This window comes from Lonchura striata, chromosome 7 (assembly GCF_050655825.1).
Source record: "Lonchura striata isolate lonStrDom1 chromosome 7, ASM5065582v1, whole genome shotgun sequence".
In the NCBI taxonomy this organism is placed as follows: domain Eukaryota; kingdom Metazoa; phylum Chordata; class Aves; order Passeriformes; family Estrildidae; genus Lonchura; species Lonchura striata.
The window spans coordinates 3,491,150-3,513,051 of record NC_140709.1 but is presented as its reverse complement, the minus strand read 5'-3'; the positions used below and the strand labels follow the sequence as shown (position 1 = coordinate 3,513,051).

The 21,902-nt window shown below is 39.2% G+C and overlaps 1 long non-coding RNA gene across 11 annotated transcripts in view; it reads left to right on the top strand.

The window, feature by feature from the left end:
• LOC110470605 (uncharacterized) overlaps positions 1-21,902 on the top strand; it is a 120,151-nt gene that overhangs the window by 8,374 nt on the left and 89,875 nt on the right. For 5 of the 11 annotated variants that reach the window (XR_014956460.1, XR_014956457.1, XR_014956458.1 and 2 more), the window contains one exon: positions 2,619-6,980. This is a non-coding gene — a long non-coding RNA (uncharacterized LOC110470605). The remainder of the gene's footprint in view (positions 1-2,618; positions 6,981-21,902) is intronic. The other 6 variants (XR_014956462.1, XR_014956459.1, XR_014956465.1 and 3 more) reach the window with 4 other exon arrangements.

The following is a 21,902-nucleotide window of genomic DNA, read 5'->3' as shown; positions in this document are numbered from 1 at the left end:
CACTGACCAGACACCAACAGTAACTTTAATATTATGTTACAAAAATATTCTTTGAGCATCTTAAGCACATGATTCTTAAAGGTTCAGGAAACAGGAATGAAAACCAGTAGCTCTGCTATAAAGACCTCTGCATCGTCTGTTGAGTCCATTTTCCTTATTTAAAGTAGACAGAAAAAGAAAAAAAAGAGAACCATAAAGAAGATAGAAAATAAGTAGCTGAAAAACCCACTGAAATAACACACCCACTAAAATAATGAAGTCATAAACACAAGGAAAATTTGTGTTAAGGCTACAAAAATACTTTACCTCAGTTCCCTTGGGGCTTGTCTTTACAAGACACATGGCCCTTTTCACTTTATGAGAAGAATCCAAGACACTCAGCTGTATTTCCAAGGCTGGGCAATACTTAAAAAAATACTGTAAGACTGCTATGTCTGGTCTGACCCAGGATCCTGCTTGAAAAAGCTTTACAAATATGCTGGAGCAGAGGTTTGACTTGAAGTATATCTGCCATCAGCTGATGGTGCACCCTGGCCCATTAGCTGATTAATTATAGAGCTGATTCCTTAATGAGGGACCATCATCTCAGAGCACTCCTTTTAAAACTCAAATGTTGAGTATCTCAACTGGGTTACTCTTTCTTTGTGGATGAACAAAAGCAAAACTCATAGTGCAATAATTTGTTTGTCCTTCGTCAGGCACCGTGTCATGGTTTTGTGCTTCACAAATATGTTCCTAACAGGGACAGTTTCGGGTTGGAGAGGACCTTAAAGATCATCTAAAATATAATCTCCCTCTTTCTCTCTACCATCTCTTTGCTTCTGCATATTTTCTAAGGGAAACAAGTCTACCTCTTGCTCCCACACACTGATGAGGTGATGCAGAAGTATTTGCAGAACTAACACTGACTCTGGTTTGCATCCACTGGAGCTGTAGTGCTACAGTCTTAGTAGCTCTCTCTTTGCTATATTTACACCATGGCTGTCTCCTAGTCTTAGAAGTCATTCCCAGTGTCACACAAAATTATAATTTCCTGTGATTGGAGTCAATAAAATTATTTATGTAAGTACGGCTGATTATGAAAAGCAATTGTATATTTTAGTGCTTATGGCCATATTTTGACCAGAAGTAATTTGACACTTCAGCCAAGTGCCAGAGTTTCAGCAGGGTCTGTAACTCAGTGACTTTGATTTGAAATCTTGTGGCCAGGTTTTTGTTGTGCTGAACACCCAAAGAGATCTGAGCTGTGTGCTGGGGAGGGAAGGGAGGCCTTGGGGAAATCCTTCTCTGCTGGGGTGATTCCTCCCCAGGCTCCAGCCCTGCAGTGAGTGAGAGCCACGAGCAGCTCTGTCCTTCAGCGATGACTGCACATGTGGGTGTCACAAAGCAGAGTTTGGCATGTTTTTAGGGAAGTTTCCTCTTTCTTCATGTGTCACGTTAGGCAGGGTTGCAGCATTATCTGATAAAACGAATCTCAGCATCTCTTTGAAGAGAATGCTTCTGTGAGAGGGTTTTTGCAGATGCATAAAGCTGGACTTGTGTTTGAAACCACAAAGAGGGGGCTGGACACAGCTGTAGAGGTGACACAGAACTGATTTCACAAGGCCTCCCTGTCCCCCTCTGTGTGACAGTGCTGCACCAACAACATCCCTGTCCTCCTTCCCACTGAAAAGGTTTCACCTCTTCATGACCTCGTGGCAGGAAAGAACCTTTCTGAATAATATTCACTACGGCAATGGTTCTCCTCAGAGATTCAAAATTAAAATTATCTTGCCTTTTTAATCACCTTTTAACAACGCAGCAAAGCCATTACTAAGTTGAACTGAAATTATTTTCTTATGATCTTATAAAAGAGGAGAAAAGTGTTCATATTGTGTTTGGACACACTTACTTTAGTGACAGTATTGAATATATACTATTATGGAAAGACATTTATAATCTCTTAAATTCACCCTTTCTCTATCTGATCTGGCATTTGCTGCCTCTGTACTGGTGACCATATGTGTGTGCTACAGATCAGTGTGCATGTGTTGTGTGGAAGGAGGAAGAGGGCTGACCAACTAAATCCATCAGAAACAAATATCATACAGCACCAATCTGCTGCAACTCTTTTCTCAGTGTCCAGAAACCCTCCTTTCCATCAGGGCCTCTCATTTTGCTGCATTTTTCCAGAGCTCTGTTTTAAAACTTTTATTGTGTTTTATACATATGTATAACTATATTCTAAAATTTTAACATTTAAGTTTTTCACTACATGATATTATATATTTTAATTAAATTATATACTTCTAATTTTAGTGTTATAAATTAATTTTGGAAAGCTTTTTAATGGCTTTAGTTTAAATGTAGTGTTTTCTTGGGAGTTAGAATTTGTTAGTATAGAAAGCCTAAAATTGTTAGCATCTGCAACTCTAACACTTTTCCACCCTGAAAGAGGGGCGGATGTAACAAGAAATGCATTTTTTCAAGGCTGGTTTGGGAAATATTTTGGGGGTTGAGTTAAATTTTCTGTAAAGTTTCTCTTTGTTCTATTTTTGGTTTTATTTGTTTAGCTGTTTTTTTTTTTTGTTTTGTTTGTTTGTTTGTGGGTTCTGTTTTGTTCTGATTTTCTTCCATAGGTGAAACAGGACAGGAATTCTGCCCCAGACATGGGAAATGTCCTTTCCAAGCACATAAGGAAGTCTGTTTTGCAGCAGCAGGTAAGATGATCCATGGCTTGACACTGCAGAGGGTTATCCAGTATCACACGGGTCAAGGGGTTGTGTGTCCAACTTGTAAAACTTCTCATCTGCTTCTTCTGCACTGGAGGGAGAGGCAACATTGCCCCTTCTACCCTGTAAGATTTCTGCTAGAGATTTAAAATATGCAACTTCTCTACTCCTGCAGCAAAGTCCAGTGCAAATCCTGTCTCAGAGATGTTTTCTGCAAAATATAAATGAGTAAAAAAACCTGTTGTAAGTGAAAGTCCCTTCCTAACACACAGCATTGGCTGCATTTTCTTTACTGTTTCACTTTGGTAATTCTGTCTGAAGTGGCCACTCGAGCTAATGCATAAAACCCCCAAGAAATCACATTTGTGTCAGTTTTCCGACTTGCTGTTCAGTGGTCTACAGCTTTTCCATAGCACCTGGAGATAATTTAAGATGTTGGTCCTTTTCAGTAGGTGCAGGAAGTGTGTGTCAGTTGTCAGCATCTGTTGCTCTGTTATGTACAAATGCCTAATTTCTGGGCATATAAAATTCCCAGCAGTTTTTTTAGGTGAGACACAGGTGTAATTGTGAAATCATTAAGACTGGGAAAGACCTTTAAGACCCTTAAGTCTGGTAATCAACCCAGCACCACCACCATGTTATCCACTAAACCACTTCCCCTAGTGCGATATCCACATTATTTTCAAAAACTCCAAGGATGGTGATTCCATCCCTCCCCTGGGACGCCTGTTCCAATACTTTTCAACCATTCCCATGAAAAACATTTTCTTAATACCTAACCTAAACTTCACCTGGTGCAATTTGAGGCAGTTTTGTCCTGCCCCTTGTTATCTTGGAAAGGAAACTGAGCCCACCTCACCAAAATCTCCATTGATAGAATTGTAGAGAGTTATAAATGTTCCTGAGCTTCCTTTTTTGCAGCTCAGATAACCCCAGCTCCCACAGCCACTCCTCAGACTTGTGTTCTAGACCCAACCCTCATGTCTTAACATGGAACAAATGGGAATTATATACTTTTCCATAATAGCTGTCATTTATTAAAAAGCACACAATTTTCTAAATATTTCACATGATTTCTCATTCCAAATCTACTATTAATCAGCGAGATGGAATTCAAAAGAATCAGTTTCCTGTTTTTGCTGGGGTGATTTATTGTTCCTGGTCATGTGAGTTGCAGGGAATATGTAAACTGGAATTTGAAGCAAGCATGGCATAATACATTTCAGGATACACCTTGACAGAGGCATTAATTCACTGCAGGTTCACTCCACATGGAATCTCTGTATTTTTATGACATGTACAGTTGGTTGTAATGCCATACTGGGTATCATGTATAACATCAAAGAGCTAAGTAAGTATAAAGGTTTGTTGTATTTCTTCAGTTCATGTCAACAAAATCCTTTTCAACCTTGGATACTTCTTGCTTAAAATCTTTAGCTCGTCTTGCACTTTTATTTGCAGCATTTCTGTCCAAAAATAATATTTGCAACAGGAAAATGGAATGACTAGGATATCTTCTTTTTTGTTGTTTTTGTTACAGTCCTAAGTTATTTAACCCTTAGGTGTCCTTGGAAAGCAGACAAAAGTCTACCAAATAAAGTTAAGTTCTTGGAGCTCATCAGCTTGCTTTCCACGCTGTCATTAAATTGTTTTCTTAAATTGGGCTGCTTCCCAAATGAAATTTTCCTCTACTGAGATAACGTCCCACAGCAGATTTTCTGAAGCCCTCAGAGATTATTGCTGGGCCAGGATTGCAGCTTTGCTGGGTGAACCAGCAGAGGGGTTTTTGTGGACGGGACCAAGCAAGGCAGAGAAAATCCAGGTGTGACCTGGGAGCTGTGGAAGTGCTTTCACACAGTACATGAACCCAGGGTGACAGATCATCCTGAGGAAGAGGGATTGCTCTCAGTGACATCCTCTGAGCAACAACATGGGTAAAATCATACCATTATAGAGTGGTTTGGGTTGGAAGGGAGCTTAAAGCTTATCTTGTTCCAATCCCTGTGTGGGCAGGGACACCTTCCACCAGATCAGGCTGCTCCAAGCCCTGTCCCACCTGGCCTTGGTAGTCTGAGGATCTGAATCCTTTAGGAAAGCTGCCTAAGTAAAGGAGTCTGGATGGGAAATCCCTACTGAAGCTGGTGTTTGCTGAGCTGAGGTGTACATTTATGTGTGGACAGGCCTGGAGCAAACCTCTGTATTCTCTGCTTCCTTTGGAGGTGACCCTGAAATTCCCCAGACAGGGGAATGATCAGGCTGCCCTCCCCAAAGGAAGACAAAGGGAATGATTGTCCAACCTTTGCCCGTGCTGATGAGTAGTTACCATTAGCTGGCAAAATGTGTCAGGAGCTGGAAGAGATTTTGTTTGACCAAATAGTTTAAAATAGTGGTTGGAATTGAAACCAGCTGCTGCAGATACTGGCCTTTGCAGTAATGTAATTCCAACAATCTTTACACTTTCTATATTGCTGCTTTTAGCAAGGCAAATGACATTCAGAAATTTATTTTTGTACAGTGGATCTGAAAAGTGCCCATTTCTGAGGTGGACAGATGCCAGTGGGGACATCACGTATCGTGTGACATATTTCAGCTCGAGGCTCAGAAATGTCACAGGATCCACAGAATCCTTGAAGAACAGAGAGGACCTGAGCTTCTGATGTGTCACTCAAAGGAGAGGTTGTACATGACACATAGGTTGCTTTATACCACTCTGTAACTTGGTGTGCTTATGCAAAGAAGTGCATGTGGGATCGATGGCATATGGTATATTAAGAAAGAATAACACCAGATTTTTAAAAAATGTATTCACCCATTAAATGGTGTAAATTAAAGTAAGCTGTCAAAATGACAGCACAATAATGCCATCTTTGCAATAGCACATACTGCAGCACAGTTAAATCATATCACTTTTGGGGAAGAATTACAGATGAGATCCAAGAAAAAATTGCTTTTGAAATGCAATTCTTTGTTAGTTAAGAATCATCATTGCTAGCCAGGATCCCCTATAAACACATAAAGCACAGAGTCACCGTAATAAATCATGATAATTTATATCACAGCTAATTCTGGGGAAGTAGCATCAGGGGTTATACTTCAGATACACTTCATATTACTCAAACTGTAATTATTTTCATTAAAATATAAAATTGCTTACAGCCAAGTTACTTGAAACACACAGCATTGCACGTTTAACCATGTACACAACAGGGCCACAAGAGTTCAAAATAAGTAAAGTCAAGTGTTAAATAACAGCACTTATACTTTTTAATTGCATATCTTTGCAGACACAATCAATGCACTTTTAATATTCCTTTTAGTGAAACGTTGGACTGGCTTTTTCAATCATCGTCACGTTGATTAAAAGTCAATGTCAAAATAAACTTGAGAAAATACTGTTAGGTGCTTGTAAGCACAGCCTCTCTAATGGTTTGTGCATGTCAAGAGGGCAAATTTGATTCCAGGAGGAGAAAGGGAAATACTTCGTTTGTGAGAAGGCAAGCAGTGGAAGGCTGAAGAGTTTGAACGTTTTCAAGTGTAATAATTTATAACACCACTCGCTCTCTAGTGCCTTTCTCTAACAATCTCAATGGGTTCTACAAACAGTAATTAATTACAGCCTCCAACACCTCTGAGAGGTAAATACAGGCAGTGTGAGGTGCTCTTCATCCATCCGTGGAGCAGAGCAACTCTACAAATCTCTGGAATATACAGAGGCTGCAGGAGACCTTTCCTCTTGGGAAGAGATATCTATTTACCTATACCTTAGATATATCTATCTTCATTAAACTGAGTCAGAAAATGAGTAATAAAATGCATCCTAAAGCCTGGGATTTTTTTCCTGAAAGATCATCCCCCATTCTCGGGAAAGGATGGGTTTTTACTGCAGGGGGAAACAAAGCTGAGAGCTAAAAATGTCATCACCTGTTTGCTTCAAAAGTTAGGTGACAATGTGAATGATGCACAGAATTCCAGAAAAAGAAAGGAAAGTTTTCATGGCTGCAAATGGACCTTGAAGTCAGTGTGAGTATACAGAACTTGTCTCTACTCCCAGTTTTCAACAATTTCATTAGAAAATAATTGTATAACTCTCGTGGTGAACATTTCTTGATGCAGGTCTTGTCCATTTCTGCAGACACCATCAATATCCTGAAAATCTGTGGCACAGCTGAACCTTTTGTGTCTGTAAGAAAACTGTATTCAGACTGGATGAAAGGCCCAGGCAGGTTGACCAAGAACTCTTCTCTTGGAGGAATTGCTTGGCAATTACAGGTGAGTTTTGAACCCGAGTCTGCCTCCTACATTTTGTGGTACTTCTGGTGTCTTTGACGTATTGAACCTCTAATTTTCATTTATGCTGAACCATCTCCATCTTTTCTAAGTCAGGCAGTAGTGAGTTCTCAGTTTGCTCGATATCAAAATTCTCATTTCTCCTGAAGTGGAACAGTCCAAGTTACTCCTACGACTGAAAAAAAAAAAAAAAATTGGAGGAGCTGGTTTTCTCAGTCTTTACTGCATATTCTCACAAACTGGGGAGCACTAGGAGTGCTGGAATTAAGGAACTAAGACACAGAGATTAGAGCTAAATCTCAGCACTAAACTTTTTGACGTCTAACTGATGTCAGCAAAACTGTTTTTCCCAGCTTTCCCATGCCTGTTGTGCAATGTTACAGGGAGCTGAGGATGACATTCAGCAGCCTTAGAAATTTCAGAGGAAGAGTGACCATTAGCAAAGAAAGATCATGACAACTCTCTGATGTTATGGATTAAGATGTTTTTATGGAAGTGAAACATTTATATAAATTCAGCAGTGAGAGAAGGGATTTGAACTCTGGCATTAAGGCAGGGCAGTTGGTTGCCATCACTGTTTCCTGACTGTGTGGCAGTGAGCTTGAGCTGGAGAAATCTCCTGTGCCATGTCCCAGAAGGGAAAATCCAGGCTGGTGGTCCTGTATCCAATGCCCCTGGTGCTGTCTCAATGAAAAGCAAACTTGTGGAGAGTGCAAACATCTTTGTGTAGGAATGATACTTTCCTAGGAAAAGTCTCCAGGTAAATCTAAATAATAAAAATGTGAATACTCTCACAATGCTGAACGGATTTCCCAACAACAGCATCTCTAGACAGAGCAAAGAAGACCTGCACCTCATGTGTGGACATTCTCTGTCCACATTTGATTTTAAGCATGTTTTTCTCTATTTAGATTATATATTATGAAGAAATTAAGTGGTGAGGCCTTGGAAAAAATTGTTCAGAGGAGCTGTGGCTGCCCCTGGATCCCCAAAAGTACCCAAGGCCAGGCTGGATAGAGCTTGGAGCAGCCTGGGATAGTGGAAATTGTGCCTGCCCATGGCAGGGAGTGGAATTGGATGATTTTTAAGGTCCCTTCCAACCCAAACCATTCTATAATTCTATGACTTGTCCTGTCACTTATATGTAAACAAAAAGTGCATTATTTCATCCCTTCCACCATTTTTTAATTTTAGAACCTTCACAATGAGAGACTAAAATAGAAGAAAACAGGTAAAGTAGTGGAAAGAAGTAGAATTATTTCATGTTGTATGAGATACCAGTAATCTCCCCAGGAATATAACTTTTTTTAGTTCAAGTTGACATTTAAATTGCATTTTGTGCTGGAAAGAAAAGTCAGTGGGAGAAGGAGGATATCAAATGAAATAGTGGCACATGTGGTGAGTCACATTTGCTATTATTTTGTAAGTATTATAAAAATATATCTGATTTTATTGGAATTGACAGAAAATTATTAAAAATTTGAGATAAAGTTTTCCTTTGGTAAACTGTGCCTTACAGATGGCACATCAGAGAAAATTCTCTTCTTGTTAAGAAATCAAAACAGTTCAGGGAACACGGCAGCATCAGGATAATAATAGTTGACAGGTACAGTGGCTGTGAACAAACACCCATATCATGGTATCTGAGATACCATATTTTCCCCACTAAAATTAAACCATGATCTCTCTTTGACAATGCTCTGTTAATTATATGCCAGCATGTGCTTCGGTTTGGCTTAATACTGCTTTAATTCCCTGACTAGCAGGACTTTTTGGAGTTCACCATCAGGGATGTTTGGTCAGAAATCTCTTTCCATTCCTCAAATCTATCCCACTGCTGAGGGTATGCTGGGCACAGATAGGAGAACCAAATCCAACATAACCCTGTAGTAACTCGGTAGTTACACTGATTCTTGACCCATGTGTTTGTGTTGAGCTGTGCAATTTTCACTGCATCTAAACTCAAATTATGTTCTATGCCTATGTGGCAATGGATGAGGTGGATTAAACATTTTTTTAAATTGTATGGGTTAAGACAGAAGTATTTTTATGATGACAATTTGCTATTTCAGAATGAAATCAAACTGATAGTAAAATTGACAAAGTCCTAACATAAAATACTGACAAAAAAGGGTTATCAGTGTATGGTTACATTTGTCAAACCCCTTGATAAATTGGTGTTTAAAGCAATAACATCTACAATTTATATTACAATATATTGCATTTTTAGGCACAGTAGAGAATTAGACAAAATATCATGTGTCAATGAGTGCCACTTCAAGTAAGGCAATTAATTACTTCAAGCAAGGTAATTAATTCTATAGTAAATAAATCCGTGGTATTAGACAATTTCAAAGTTAATACACTGTTTTTCTCTCCACATAAGTCCTGAATTATACAGGAGTCTGTTCTCCTGCTGACTCCCAGGGTCCCCACCTCCCACAGGTGTTTTTAGGGGAAATAACTCCCTAGTTTTGGTTTGATCCAAAAATATGTATCCGTATTATAGAGACTACCTGATTCATTCAGGCAAAGATTCTGCATCCTGATGGAATCAGCAACTAAGGGTTAGGACTTGGATGTTACTTTTAGGTTTTCCAGTAATGCCAAAACTGCCATGGCTTTCAGCACAAAACAGTCATTCCAAAAAAAAAAAAAAAAAAAAAAAGAAAATAAAAAGGAGTGCTCTTCTACCCCCTCTTCTCCTTCTCTTGCCATGCCATTACAGGGGAAACCTGCATTCATTCTGCACAGCAGAGATAATTACAGTCTGATAGTCTTAATGAATGAGTTTATATAGAAATGTTATCACTGTGACAGTCGAGAACAGGCTGAAGCACATGTGTGGCGAGGAGACCAAAAGCTGTGCTTGAATATATATGAGAGCACGAGCAGCACCAAGCTTAATTCTCCTTAAACTCCTTAAATCGTAGCCTGGGATGCACAGGAAGCCTTGCAGTTGCTCTCTGCTTCCAAATTGTGAGGGGGAAATGAAATTAGGATAGATAAAAGTAAACATAAAAGATATGTATCTGTGCTGGCATGCAGGGTCAGTGAAATAATTCAAATACTGGGCATGGGCTCAGCACATTCAGAAGGTAAAACATCAAAACTGGGGAGAAACAGGAAAGGGAGAAATGATGCAGCAGGAGGAAAACAGAAATACTGAATAAACCCTGAAGCTTTTCAGAATTACTACTTCCAGTGAGGAGGAGTGTCATGAGAGCATGGGAAAAAAAAGGCCTGCAGAGCCCTATTTTTGGTGGTGCTGATCACCACTGTGTTATCTCTCAGAGTTGCCTCCTTGCAGAGCTCCCACAAGATTTCACTCATCCTTTTATGCCACATGCAGGGCTCCAGAGCAACCAAAGGTGTCGGGGCACTGCCACCCCCGGCAGGAGAAATGGTTGAGGCACCATCAACCCTTCTCAGCCACTTCTTCTCTAAAATCATCCTTCAACCTTAGAAAACAAGATGTCATGAATGAAAAAAACCACCAGAGTATGTTGTCTGAGTGGCCCAGATATAATTGTTATCTTTACCAGTGACAATGTTTCTTCAGTGAAGTTGTCTCCATTACTGTGAAAATGACACCAGAGAAATCAGTTTTTCTCACTGATTTATGAATCAGGCATTAGTGATCAAGTGGAAAGAAGGTGCCAGACCCAAATATATTCCAGGCAACGAGATTCTTTCCACTGACTGGAGTGAATTTTGGATCAAACATTTGGAAGTATGGGCTGAAACACAGCACAATATAGAGGAGAAATGTCAAGTTTGATTGCTGCTGGAAGCATAAGAAAGCAGTGCTGCTGATCCAGAGGCTGAGAAGATTAGCATGGAGTTGACAAGCTACCCTGGCTTGGGGAGTCCACTGGAAGTTTCTTCTTGTGGCATTCCCCAGATCCCAATCTCCTCTGTTGCTCTGCCTCTGTAGAACCTGGAAATTTCTAAAAGGAAAAAACATTATTGTGGCCTTCTGCAGCAAATGTAAAGTAAGGGAAACTGAAAAATAGAAAGGAGAGGGAAAATCCAAGGAAAAGCAGCTCCAATCACCCTTTTCCTAGCCACCTGTGGTATCTCCATGCTCCAGAGCAGGGCTTATGTAGATCAGAGATGGACCAAATCCAGTTAGGTTTGCTAAAGCCCAAATAAAACGGGATAAGGATCTGACTCACCACTTCCTCTGGTTTTTGAAAAGCCTAAGCTGCATGGCCATGGCTTTTCAAATCCAATCCAACCCCTCCTTCCCACCCGGTGCCTGCTCCGCCGCGCGTTCCGAAGCGAGCTGTTCTCATGACTCACGGGGACAGTTGACCACCATTCTCAACTGTGTTCCTTCTTACACATTTGGTACAAAGAAGGCAAAAAAAAAAAGAGATCCATATTCCAGTTTTATGGAGACACAAGCACATACACAGCAATGCTTGATCTGAAGCCAGCTAATGGAGAGGATATGTTGAAACCACCAGGCATATTGTTATGAGGAGAACAATAGATATTGGCAACATTGTTTGATCCGTGTGCCAAGGGTAAAATTAAAGCCGTATGTTCACCCCACCAGACACAGATTGTGGATGGATGTTTACGTAAACAAAGGGTTTGTTAAACTGTGTTATCATTTTCTTCCTTTGGCTTTCCAACTTCTAGGCCAGGTACATCAATAAACTCTTTTCTGGAAGAGGCTGGAAGAACCACATCAAGAGCAACAGTTACACGAAACCTTGGTCGATTACCATGTGGATATATAATAATGTCTTTTCTTCCCTTAACCTCTTAGAATAGCAGCAATCAGAGCCAACTCCTTTATTCTTGCAGGGAAAACTCTTCTATAAAGATCCTAGAGATTTTTCAAGAGAGCTAGGGGATCAGATCAAGAATAAGCTGTAGCAAAAATCTTCCTGTTTCTTACCTGTGCTACCCAGCATCCCAACCCAGCGTGGCTTGTGGCGTTGTTAAAGCAATTGGTAGAAAATGAATCTGGAAAATTTCCCGGAGTGTACAGCTGCCCTTTTAACTTACACCTCACCAACCCACCCCAAGTCAAGGAACCGACATGTGGTGCGCGCTCCTCCGGGAGCCGCGGCAGCACAAATACAGCTGTGCAGATCTGGCACACGGGGTTTTTGATTTCATATTTGCTTGCTGGCCAGGCAGCAGTGAGCTTTCAGGGAAGAATTACCCACTGCTGGCTTGTATGGAAAGAATAAGAATACAGAGCAAAATAAAGGAAAAAAATCTTTCAATGGTTTATCAAGCATTGTTGTCCAAAGCTCCCAGTTGGAACATGTTACAAGTTGCTTGTGCATTACTGAGCTGTGTACACAGAGCTCTTTTGGGCTGGTCTTCATGGAATTTTATAAAGATTCCTGATAAATCTTGGTGCATTGAAAATCTCTCACTTTTTTAACTTTGGTTGTCTATCTATAAAATTACCAAAATTTCTCGATTTAAGAAATTACAGGGGAAGCCTGATGTATTTGCTTTTTTCATTATTTTAAAAGTTTTTTAAGAGTGGCTGCTATATTTTAATAACTTTATTAATTTATAATTAATTTAAAAAGGAGTAAAAACTGTAATAAGGCTCTTGCCATCTGGTTCAGAGCATGAGTCTGGGACTATACACTACATCGACACAAAAATTCCCGATTGCTATAAACCAGACTTAGATATTTAAAAATGCCCATATCTTTGATTTCTCTGTGGAAAATACCCAAGTGAAAGAAACTTTATTAAAAAACTTGTAGCGACAAATTTTCTCCCTTTCTGCCTGATATCAGCAGCTGCTCTGCTTTAGAAAATGCATACAGCAATTTTCAGGGTTATCTCTGTATTTCTGGCTGGCACCGACACTTTTGGCAGAGATTACTTGCAAGGAAGAGTCTGCTACATCTTATAGGTCCTACTTTGAAAACAGGCAGTCACTGCAAAGATATATCATCTTCATTCTACTCTGGCAGTTAGCAGGAGGACTGATCACTAAACTGGTCTAATTCAGCTCTTCTCAATCACTTGCAGAGATGAGAAAGTTGTTGGAGAGATATCACCTGGAGGCTCTGGGATTTTCTTCTGAAGTCATTCTGAATTAGCTGCTAATGGGGAGCTTTCTTTGATAGCTCTTTTATAATTAAATGCAGCTGGATGGAAATCAACCACAAAGGGAACTCAAGTTTATTTATCATTACTTCTGACTTTGTTAGCAGATGTTTTCCGAGTACCGTGGTAGCTTGTTTAATTTGTCTCCGTGTAATGTGAAGCAGGTAAACTTTGATTAATAAACTGACAAGTACATTCCTTAATTTATTTTAGAAGTTTCCATCTAGGTCTGTTCTAGCACATGTGCCAAATCCCAAAAGGAAGAAAATAACTGTTTGTGTTTGATTTTTACTGTTATTTCTAAGTCTAAGGCCAGATGAAAACGTGCTTGTTGGTAACACAGCCTTCACCTTTAATGGACACAACCACCAGCAAACTTCTGCCATGTGTGAAAACTGCACGTCACTTTTCCCACTGGGTTGTTCCGTGTTAATTTATGAACAAGAATTCACCTTGGTTTACAGGTTGTTTATTTTTCTATTAATTCCATTGGAAATGCTCTCTATTTTTGGGCTTAGTATGTGGCACCCTCACTAATTGTGGTGGATGACTGCATGCCCTCAGTCGTGCATGTGTAATTTATATTTGATGTTGTCAGTAAACAGTTATCTTAGAAAAAATGCTTAAATGCAAGTATAAACAACTCAGCTTGAATGCTTAAATGCATATTTTCCGAAGTAAGATATCTATATGTGAAATTCAAAATCCTGGCCGGACCCTTTTTGCTGAGCAGATTTGAGTGTCCAGTGCTTTAACTGAATTATTTGAAAATCCTGCAGTGTTCCAAGCAACATTTAAAATTAAATAGATGGTCCACTTCCTGCAAAGTGTTTCAGATTAACATCTTGGGGATAGTTACTAAAACTGCATAGGAAATACATATGCAGCAGTTGGTTCCCATACATAAGATGAACAGCTTCTTTCTTATCTTCCTTTCTCTACTGCATGTTTTTCTTCTTTCTCTCTCTCATTTATCTGCTTCTAATCTGCAAGAAAATTATTTCTGCCTCTGTCTAGCCTGATCTGCTACATTACAGAGCTGACCCTACCTCAATTTGTAGCATTTATTCACTGTTCTTTTTTTTACCTTTTTTTTTTTTTTTTTCATTTTTTAATCTGCCCTTTCTAACAGCGAGGACTCGGACATCTGCTTCCCATCACGGTGTGAAGTGTGAAGCATCAGGTTTTTGTAGCTGTCCCACTATTAAGTGAAGGCTGCCCTCCTCACCCTGGCCCGTGTCAAGGCCACTTCCCTGGGCTCTGCACACCTGATCTGGGCACTGCTCATTGCTGGCTGGGGTTGTGGAAATGAGAGGTTTAGAAATGGAAGGATTGAGGGGAAAATCAGCATTGGCTTCACAGACACAGGAGTGCCAGGGGGTTGGGCAAAGCTCATGTTCTGGTGAGATAAAATTGCAGTACCTCAACCCAGATACCAGTTTGTGCTGTCACTCCTGCTGGATATTTCTAGTCTTCAGAGAGAACCAGGATATTTTCTGAATATTTGGTGTCTTTCTCAGTTTTTGGTACTTAAAACTCTACAGGTTTAACTTTACAATGGTTCTTTGTACTTGTTATAAACAGCCTGTTTGTTGTTTCTTATCCTGCAGCTTTAGAAGTTGCTTTTCAATAATTGCTTTGTAATTATTTTTTAACTAGCATTAATGAGTCAGAAATAGAATTGACAATAATTCTTGCTTTTTAGAGCAAACATGTTGAAATGACCCTTCCACAAGAGAAAAAAAAAACCCTGTTACCTCACCTGTTACGTTTTCTTGTGAGATTTTTTGTGCTTCTGAGGACTATTGAGGCTCTTTGATAACAAATGAAATACAAATTGCAGCAAATTAATAGGAGAACCTTTTTGAAAGGACAATCAAATCTAATTCAGTGGACTTTGTCCTGATTTGTGGCTTTTTGGTGCAGTCATCTGTAAAACAGCACTACTTGTGTGCCTCCTGCCAACAAGGAGGGCCCAAAAGTCAAGAATTAATTGCTGGGTGACTCTGGTTTCAGGGATTTGGATACCTGAGCTAACAGCCCTGAAACCTGATCACTGGGACATTGGCATGTGAGGCTGTCTTGCTGCAATAGCAGGTTCTGTGGGCTTGAGCTAATATTTTAACTACAGGGAAATGTAGGATATGCAGAAGATGATGCGTAAAAAAAGGAAAAACCTTTATGAGTCCTCCTTTTTTAGAGCAGAACGAGGCATGAGATAGTAAATACTGGATATTTTACTCTGCCTTTACATTTCCAAGATGGGATAATGTTGTGAGCTCTCCTTGCAAACCCAGAGTTAAGGGATTAGCAGAACCACAAGGTTTCCTCTATATTCACTATCCAAGAAGCAGATTAAAAAAAGGATATACCATTTGATCAGCAGCTTCCTGCATATGGAAATCCTAGGTCACCTTGCTGTTCCTTGATGTCTAAAGCCTGCTCTTAGGTTTCTGCAAGGAAAATGTGAGTTTTGCTACAGTTTTAAGGACAAAGACAGTGGAATTTAACAGTGCTGGGATAAGCCAAGAAGTCGAGCACTGAGCCCACACAGCTCACCAGGGAGGGTCACCACAGCCTGGTCAGGTGGTGGCTGCTGAGATGGTTCTGTTTGCAACATTTTCACACATATTTATTCAATAAGGCTTTTGTTTTACTGAAACTGAGAAACACTATGCAGCATTATCCTGATTTTGAAGTGACAGTGCCAAGGGGACTTCAGTAAAGGATTTGAAGGGAATTGAATCTGAAAAGTAAAGCTTTGTGATTGCTTAGTTATTTTTTGAAGCTGTGCTTACATTTAAGATTTATGTACAGAAACAGGCTATATCAATAGTAGTGAAGTGGTTTCAGGCCAAGCCTTTTTCAAAGAAACTTATGAACAGAAGGTCATTTCGGAGTTCTTTCTTCTCTTGCAAAGAGACAAACGCAAATCCCACCTCGCTGTATTTGTATAATATATAATACATTATTATGCTGCTGCATTTTAGTAAGTGTTTGTACTTCCACAAAAATATCTAGAGCTTTATTCTTGATTACAATGCACTGCCAACTGCAAGTAAAAGCAGTTGTTATCCTCAGAGTTTCAGTGACCTATTAGGAAGATATAAATTGTGACAAGATTTTTTTTTTCCTCTCTGTAAACTTCTGAAGCCTCATCTTACGCCATCTAAACCCTTCTTAAAAATACATAACACAGAGACTTTTCTGAATCCTCTGATGATACTACGATATTGAATCATCTTTATATAATTATGCTGGCGAATATAAAGAATCATTGTTTTCAGTATCTTTCATAAAAGCTGTTTTGACCTTCAGATTAAAGGATCCATATGGATTTCCAAATGCAAAAGTTGGAGCTCCTGTTTTAAAAACAGGAGCTCCAGTTCGGCACGCAGACATCAGATGTGCTTCCACTTGAAAAAACGCAATTGTAGCAGCCTATATCTCGTCTGAATTTTTCTCCTGGGTAAACTCTTATAAATGAGTGCATCGTGCATAATGAGGATTGGAGGTTAGCTGCTTCCAGTGAATTCCTTTTCAAAGTGCAAGAAAGAAGCAGCAAGGAGGAGAAATCCATTGGTATTTGAGCTCTGTAGGATGAAGAGGTTTGCTGCTGGGGGAAGATCAAGAGGAGGCAGTAGGAATATTTTGGGCACTTCTGAAGGAGAGATGGAGACCATCTGGTAGAGAGGATGCTTAAAGGAAGAATGCCAGGACAGAGATAAAAGTAAAGGGAAAGGAAATAGTGACTGAGTAACATCAAAGAGCCAGGCTGACTATAGAGCAGAAATGAAGTAGTAGCAGTGACCCAGCATGGGCAAATCACGATACAAATGGTGACACTGGGCGATGGATCCATAGGACTCTGCGAAGGCTCAGGGGAAAAGATCAGTGTTTTAGTTTCAGGAAAGTCTCCAGGAAAGTGGTGTTGACATCTTTGGAAGGCTTATAATTTAAAACTGATGCAGTAAGCAGGGTTCCTGCTGTTTCAGAAATACTGTCCTGGAGTCTAATCCAGATACTGTCACTGTAGCAGAATTTCAAATGGAGAGATGCCAGGAAGAATGTTTCTCCCCTCTTCAGCATCAGCATCTTTTCATTTGAATGATGTGAAGGGTATTAGAAGTTTCCGTTGCATTGCCTCCTAAGGCTCATGTCCTGAAGCCATGGTTGGTGTGTGGTCCCTCCCTGTGCTGAGCTGGAGCTGATCTCTGAAAAGGGGAGATGCTGGTTTTGCTTTGCTTCTGCTGAAGCAGAATAGCTGTTGGCCAGCCCTTTTCTCTTGCCAAAGCCTGGAAAACCTTTCTGTCACTGGAATCCCATCCAGAGGGAAACTATGACAGTCCCCATGGTGTCTTTGGTAAAACAATACAGAGTAAAGTAAATCTGCTATTCCCTTGTGTCTTGGTCCTTCTTAGCATTGTTTCTCACCAGCCCTAAAGGCAGGGAGTCAAGGCAGGTGATAAATATAATTATAAAGGTTGTGCTCCTGTCTCTCTCCACCTTCTTCTTCTCATCTGCCTTTAGGAAGAAACTTTCTACATCCTAGAGAAACTGTGCTTTTTGAGGCTAAATGCCTCTGTGGATTCAAGTTTGAGACCTGAAATAATCTCTTGTGTTTTTTTCTTTTTTTTTTTTTTTTTTTTTTTTTTTTTTGTTAACAAAACTTGTGTGCTGCTTTTTTACTAAAGTCAGTCCAAGGAAAGAAAAAGAAGAAAGTACTTCCACAGAGTGATTAATTCCATCTTAAAACAAGTGTGTAAGACAGGTAGGATAAGTCTCTCTCTGAAAATGCCAATCTGTCACCACTATCTATAGAAGGAGCCTTCATGAGTATCTTGGAGTAGGTGTTTGACTTTTACACAGTTAAATTTAGACAAGATGATTGCCACTTGATAAGTCAAAGTGTTTGTTTATCAATGATTAACCATAATAGAATGAAAAGTTATGAGAGATAACAAAAGTAAAAATATAATGCCATTGATGGAGATATCACATCATAAGAAGTAGCAGCGACAAATGCAGATGGTTAACATTTACATCCCCATTGTTTTTATTTTACTGTTAAATCTTCCCAGATTTTAGATCTCGTTTGATCTGAAGAAGGAAAAATTCGCCTCTGCTTTGGCATAAGCAAAAACTGCTGAAATACCAGTAGGATAAAGAAGTGATTTGTCCTGGAAATGTCAATTCTTATGTGCAGGGTCATTAATCCATAAAACAAATTTGCAAACATTTATAAGTTTCCTTTAGTGTTGTTGGTGTCTCACTTGTCATGCTTCTGACTGGGCTCTGAATGAAGATTGTACTCAGAAGATCCTGCAAGGCATGTGCTGGCAGGACTCGGTTTTGCATCTCTTTGACCCAATGTATACAGTCAGTTACACTGAAATAAACACTCTTGTCATTTAGGAGAATTAATCCTATTTCAGGCTGTTCCCCTGAAGGGCTCCATTGCATATGATGCTTTCACCATTCATTACATATTGCAGAAATAAATAGATAAAATTCATTTTTCCTATACAAAAATTAATCCTTGGCTACAGTGTAGTTTGCAAAGTTGATAAAGCTTGCAAAAAAAATCCCGCAACACCTCAGTAGTGCTCAGAAGCTTCAGCATATTGGGACACTAAGAATTTTAAACAAAGTTGGAAAAAGCATATGGTATATATGGACGGGAAATCCTGTGGTAGTTTTGATTTCGCAAAGAAAAAAAGTAACTGCTTAAGTTCATAAATCTGTTGTATGTAGTATTCAAATAGAAATATTCATGATCTTAGCTTTCCACTTTTTTAATGTTTCTTTCAAGTACAGATGGGCCCATACCACAAATTTGGGTTCCAGATTTGGATTTGGACCTGACGTTTATCAGAGTTTAGGAATAGCTGAACCCAGCATTTGAGGTCAAGCTTTGGAAGAATTAACAGCCTGCTGCAGAGATCTGGATTGAGTGGATCTCCCCCCATTTCAAGGCATAGGTGTGGAAAATACAAGGACTTGATTTGACCTATCTCTAAGGTATTTCAATTTTAAAATCAAAGACTTTTAGTGAAGTGGAAGGCTGTGATTATTGTTGCGCCTAAAGGATGAAATTGCATATGGGGATCCGATTGACTGAGTGCTACTGGAGATTGTAACAAGAGACAGGAACTGCCTAAAATGGTTTCCAGCTTAAATACTTGTCCAAGGTCAATAAGAGTATCTGTGAGAAAGTATTGAGATCCCTGATTTGTTATCGAGGACTTTTACCACAAAAGGTTTGCCTCAATATAATTCTTGACTTGTTCTAGAAGAGGATAAAATACCTTAATAACAACATACACCTAGGTGCAGAAAGAGACTTAGGCTGCAAATGCTCTGAGTTCCTCTTCAGGCTACAAATCCCTCATATTTCCAAGATTAATGGCTTCTAATCCGTTTTTAAATGTTCCATGTGGATAGTGAAGGCGTAACTATCAAAACACTGTAAAATCATAATGTCTGTGTAGCTATAAATTACTGTTTTCAAAATGAGCTGGAGGTCTCCAACTTATTCCTAAGTGCAAATTCTTAGATGGTATAAAATTGCTCCAAAAAATGACTAGGAGCAATTTTTCTGGCTTTTGCCAAAGGGATGCCAATAGTGGGTCTGCCAACTAACTCCATAGCAGTGTCTGTCTCGGTGACACTGAAATTGCCCTAAACAATATAAATTGGATAGATCAAAATAATTTCAGATCAGAGATTGATTGAAAGGCATGAGGCTTTTTGCATATTTCTCTGATATGTTTTGTGCTTTTCATTTGTCAAGTTCTGAACTACTTTGTATGAGATTGATGATGAATTCAACTCATGCTAAAGTACAAATTCCATGACAGATTGTTTTAAAAAAAATGTTATATTGGTTTAGAGTATTTTCTTAAGTGAAATTAATGCATGGCATTCCAGAAAACAGGTAAAAGAGAACTTCCAACTCATTATTATTTGATTTAAATATATATGCAATGATCACTTCTAAAGAAAATAAAAAAACCCATGATTTAAAAGATCATTAGGATAGTCTTTTGTGGGGCACAGAAAAAACCTTTACAGATGTTATGGGCTCTTTGGGGTTATGCTAAAATAAAAATTTGGAGAAGTGCCTCATTTGAATTTATACTCCCTTTGTGGTCCATCAAAAAGGATTCATCTCCTATTCAAATGACGAGTCAATATGTTAGTCAGATCAAATACCACTAATAAGATGCTAAAAATGCTTCTGAGGAACAGGGGGATTTCTTTAACAAGCCATAAAGTGCTTTTTAATCCATTTTTGACTTGTTAAATTCTTTGTGATTCTCACAACTGTTCCATCATGACGCAGTTTCAATCCTTTGTGCAGATGGAAAAAAAGCAAGGTGTAAATCAAGGGCAGTGCATGGATATTGCCTTTCCCCTCCAACATTTCCCAAAACCACTGTGGTCCTCCTTGCACTTTTCTATCTGGTGTCTATTTAAGACACTGCTGCTGGTGGGTGTTTTGGGTTGATAAAGCTGTATTTGATGAGACTGCCAAATCTCAGGCCCCAAGATTTGCTAAAGATTCAAAACAACAAAAGAATGAAATTCTGTCTCTTCCCTGTGACAGTAGGAGAGTTTGAAGAGAAGAGATGCTCCTGGTGTGCTGAGAGAAGGAAAACCTGCATTCTCAGCTTTGCAATCAGTGCTCTCTCCTCTGCTCTGCAGAGACATTTCTGAGTTTTCTGCCTGTGGAAAGTGGCCCAATATTGCAGTTTTGCTGCAGACACAGCTGCACGGGGCCCAGGGACATAGGAGTTCTCAAGAGACATCTCTCTATCAGTGGCAAGAAATACTGAATAAATGCAGATATTATGAAGAGGCTGATGAGGGAGTGCTTTTTTTGCATATCTTCCTGGTCACATCAGCAGAGAAGAATTCTCCTTAGCTCTGAGTTCAAAGAATGATCCTTAAGGTTCATCTGATACCCAGGATGTATTTTCCAACCCCTCAGCCTGTTTTGCTTCAGTTGAAGTTTCTTAGCATTCACTTTAATTCTTCCCCTTTAGCGAAACATATTTAACTTTTGGGATGTGAACTACAATTAGAAAATAAATATCTACTCTAAAAAAAAATTGGTTTTGATTAGCATTGTTATCCTTCCTGCCTTGGTTCACCTCTGAAGAGACCAGAATAAGCCAAAATTCAAAATTCACTACCAAATCTTTGTAGATAACCCTGAAATTGCCTTATGAATTTCCCCTCATTACTATTTTTATTTGCTGAAAGCACAGTGCATCTGACCATCCCTATAATTTCTGATTGAATTTGTAGCTGATGACATAGAGCATTGTGACAAGTTTATCTCTAAATATTGTGTAGAACAGGGGGCACCAGTCCACAACATACTTTATTTCATAAACTTAAATTATTTCATTCACAAAATAAGTTTTTCAGGATTAGGTCTGTAAGTATCAACCATTTGTAATGGAGAAAATAAATACCAATGTTTAATAAATACACAGTGCACTGAGATTGCATTTATAAACTTTTAACATTTTTATAAAGAGGTCTTTGGAGCTTGGACAACAACTGATGCAGGTAAATTTCCTTCATTGTGAAAGGATCTGGTATTTAGTTTATGGGAAGCAGGCCTGAGCAGATGTGAAAAGTTCAAATAAAGGAAGGCCAGATAAAACGCACTTTTGTGGCTGGAAAATCAAAACAGATGTTATTATTCAACCACAAAAAAATTTATTTGCACTTAAGTAGCATTAGGTGTCTGACTAGTTACATTTTTTTTTTAGTGAAAACAACAAAATGATTATA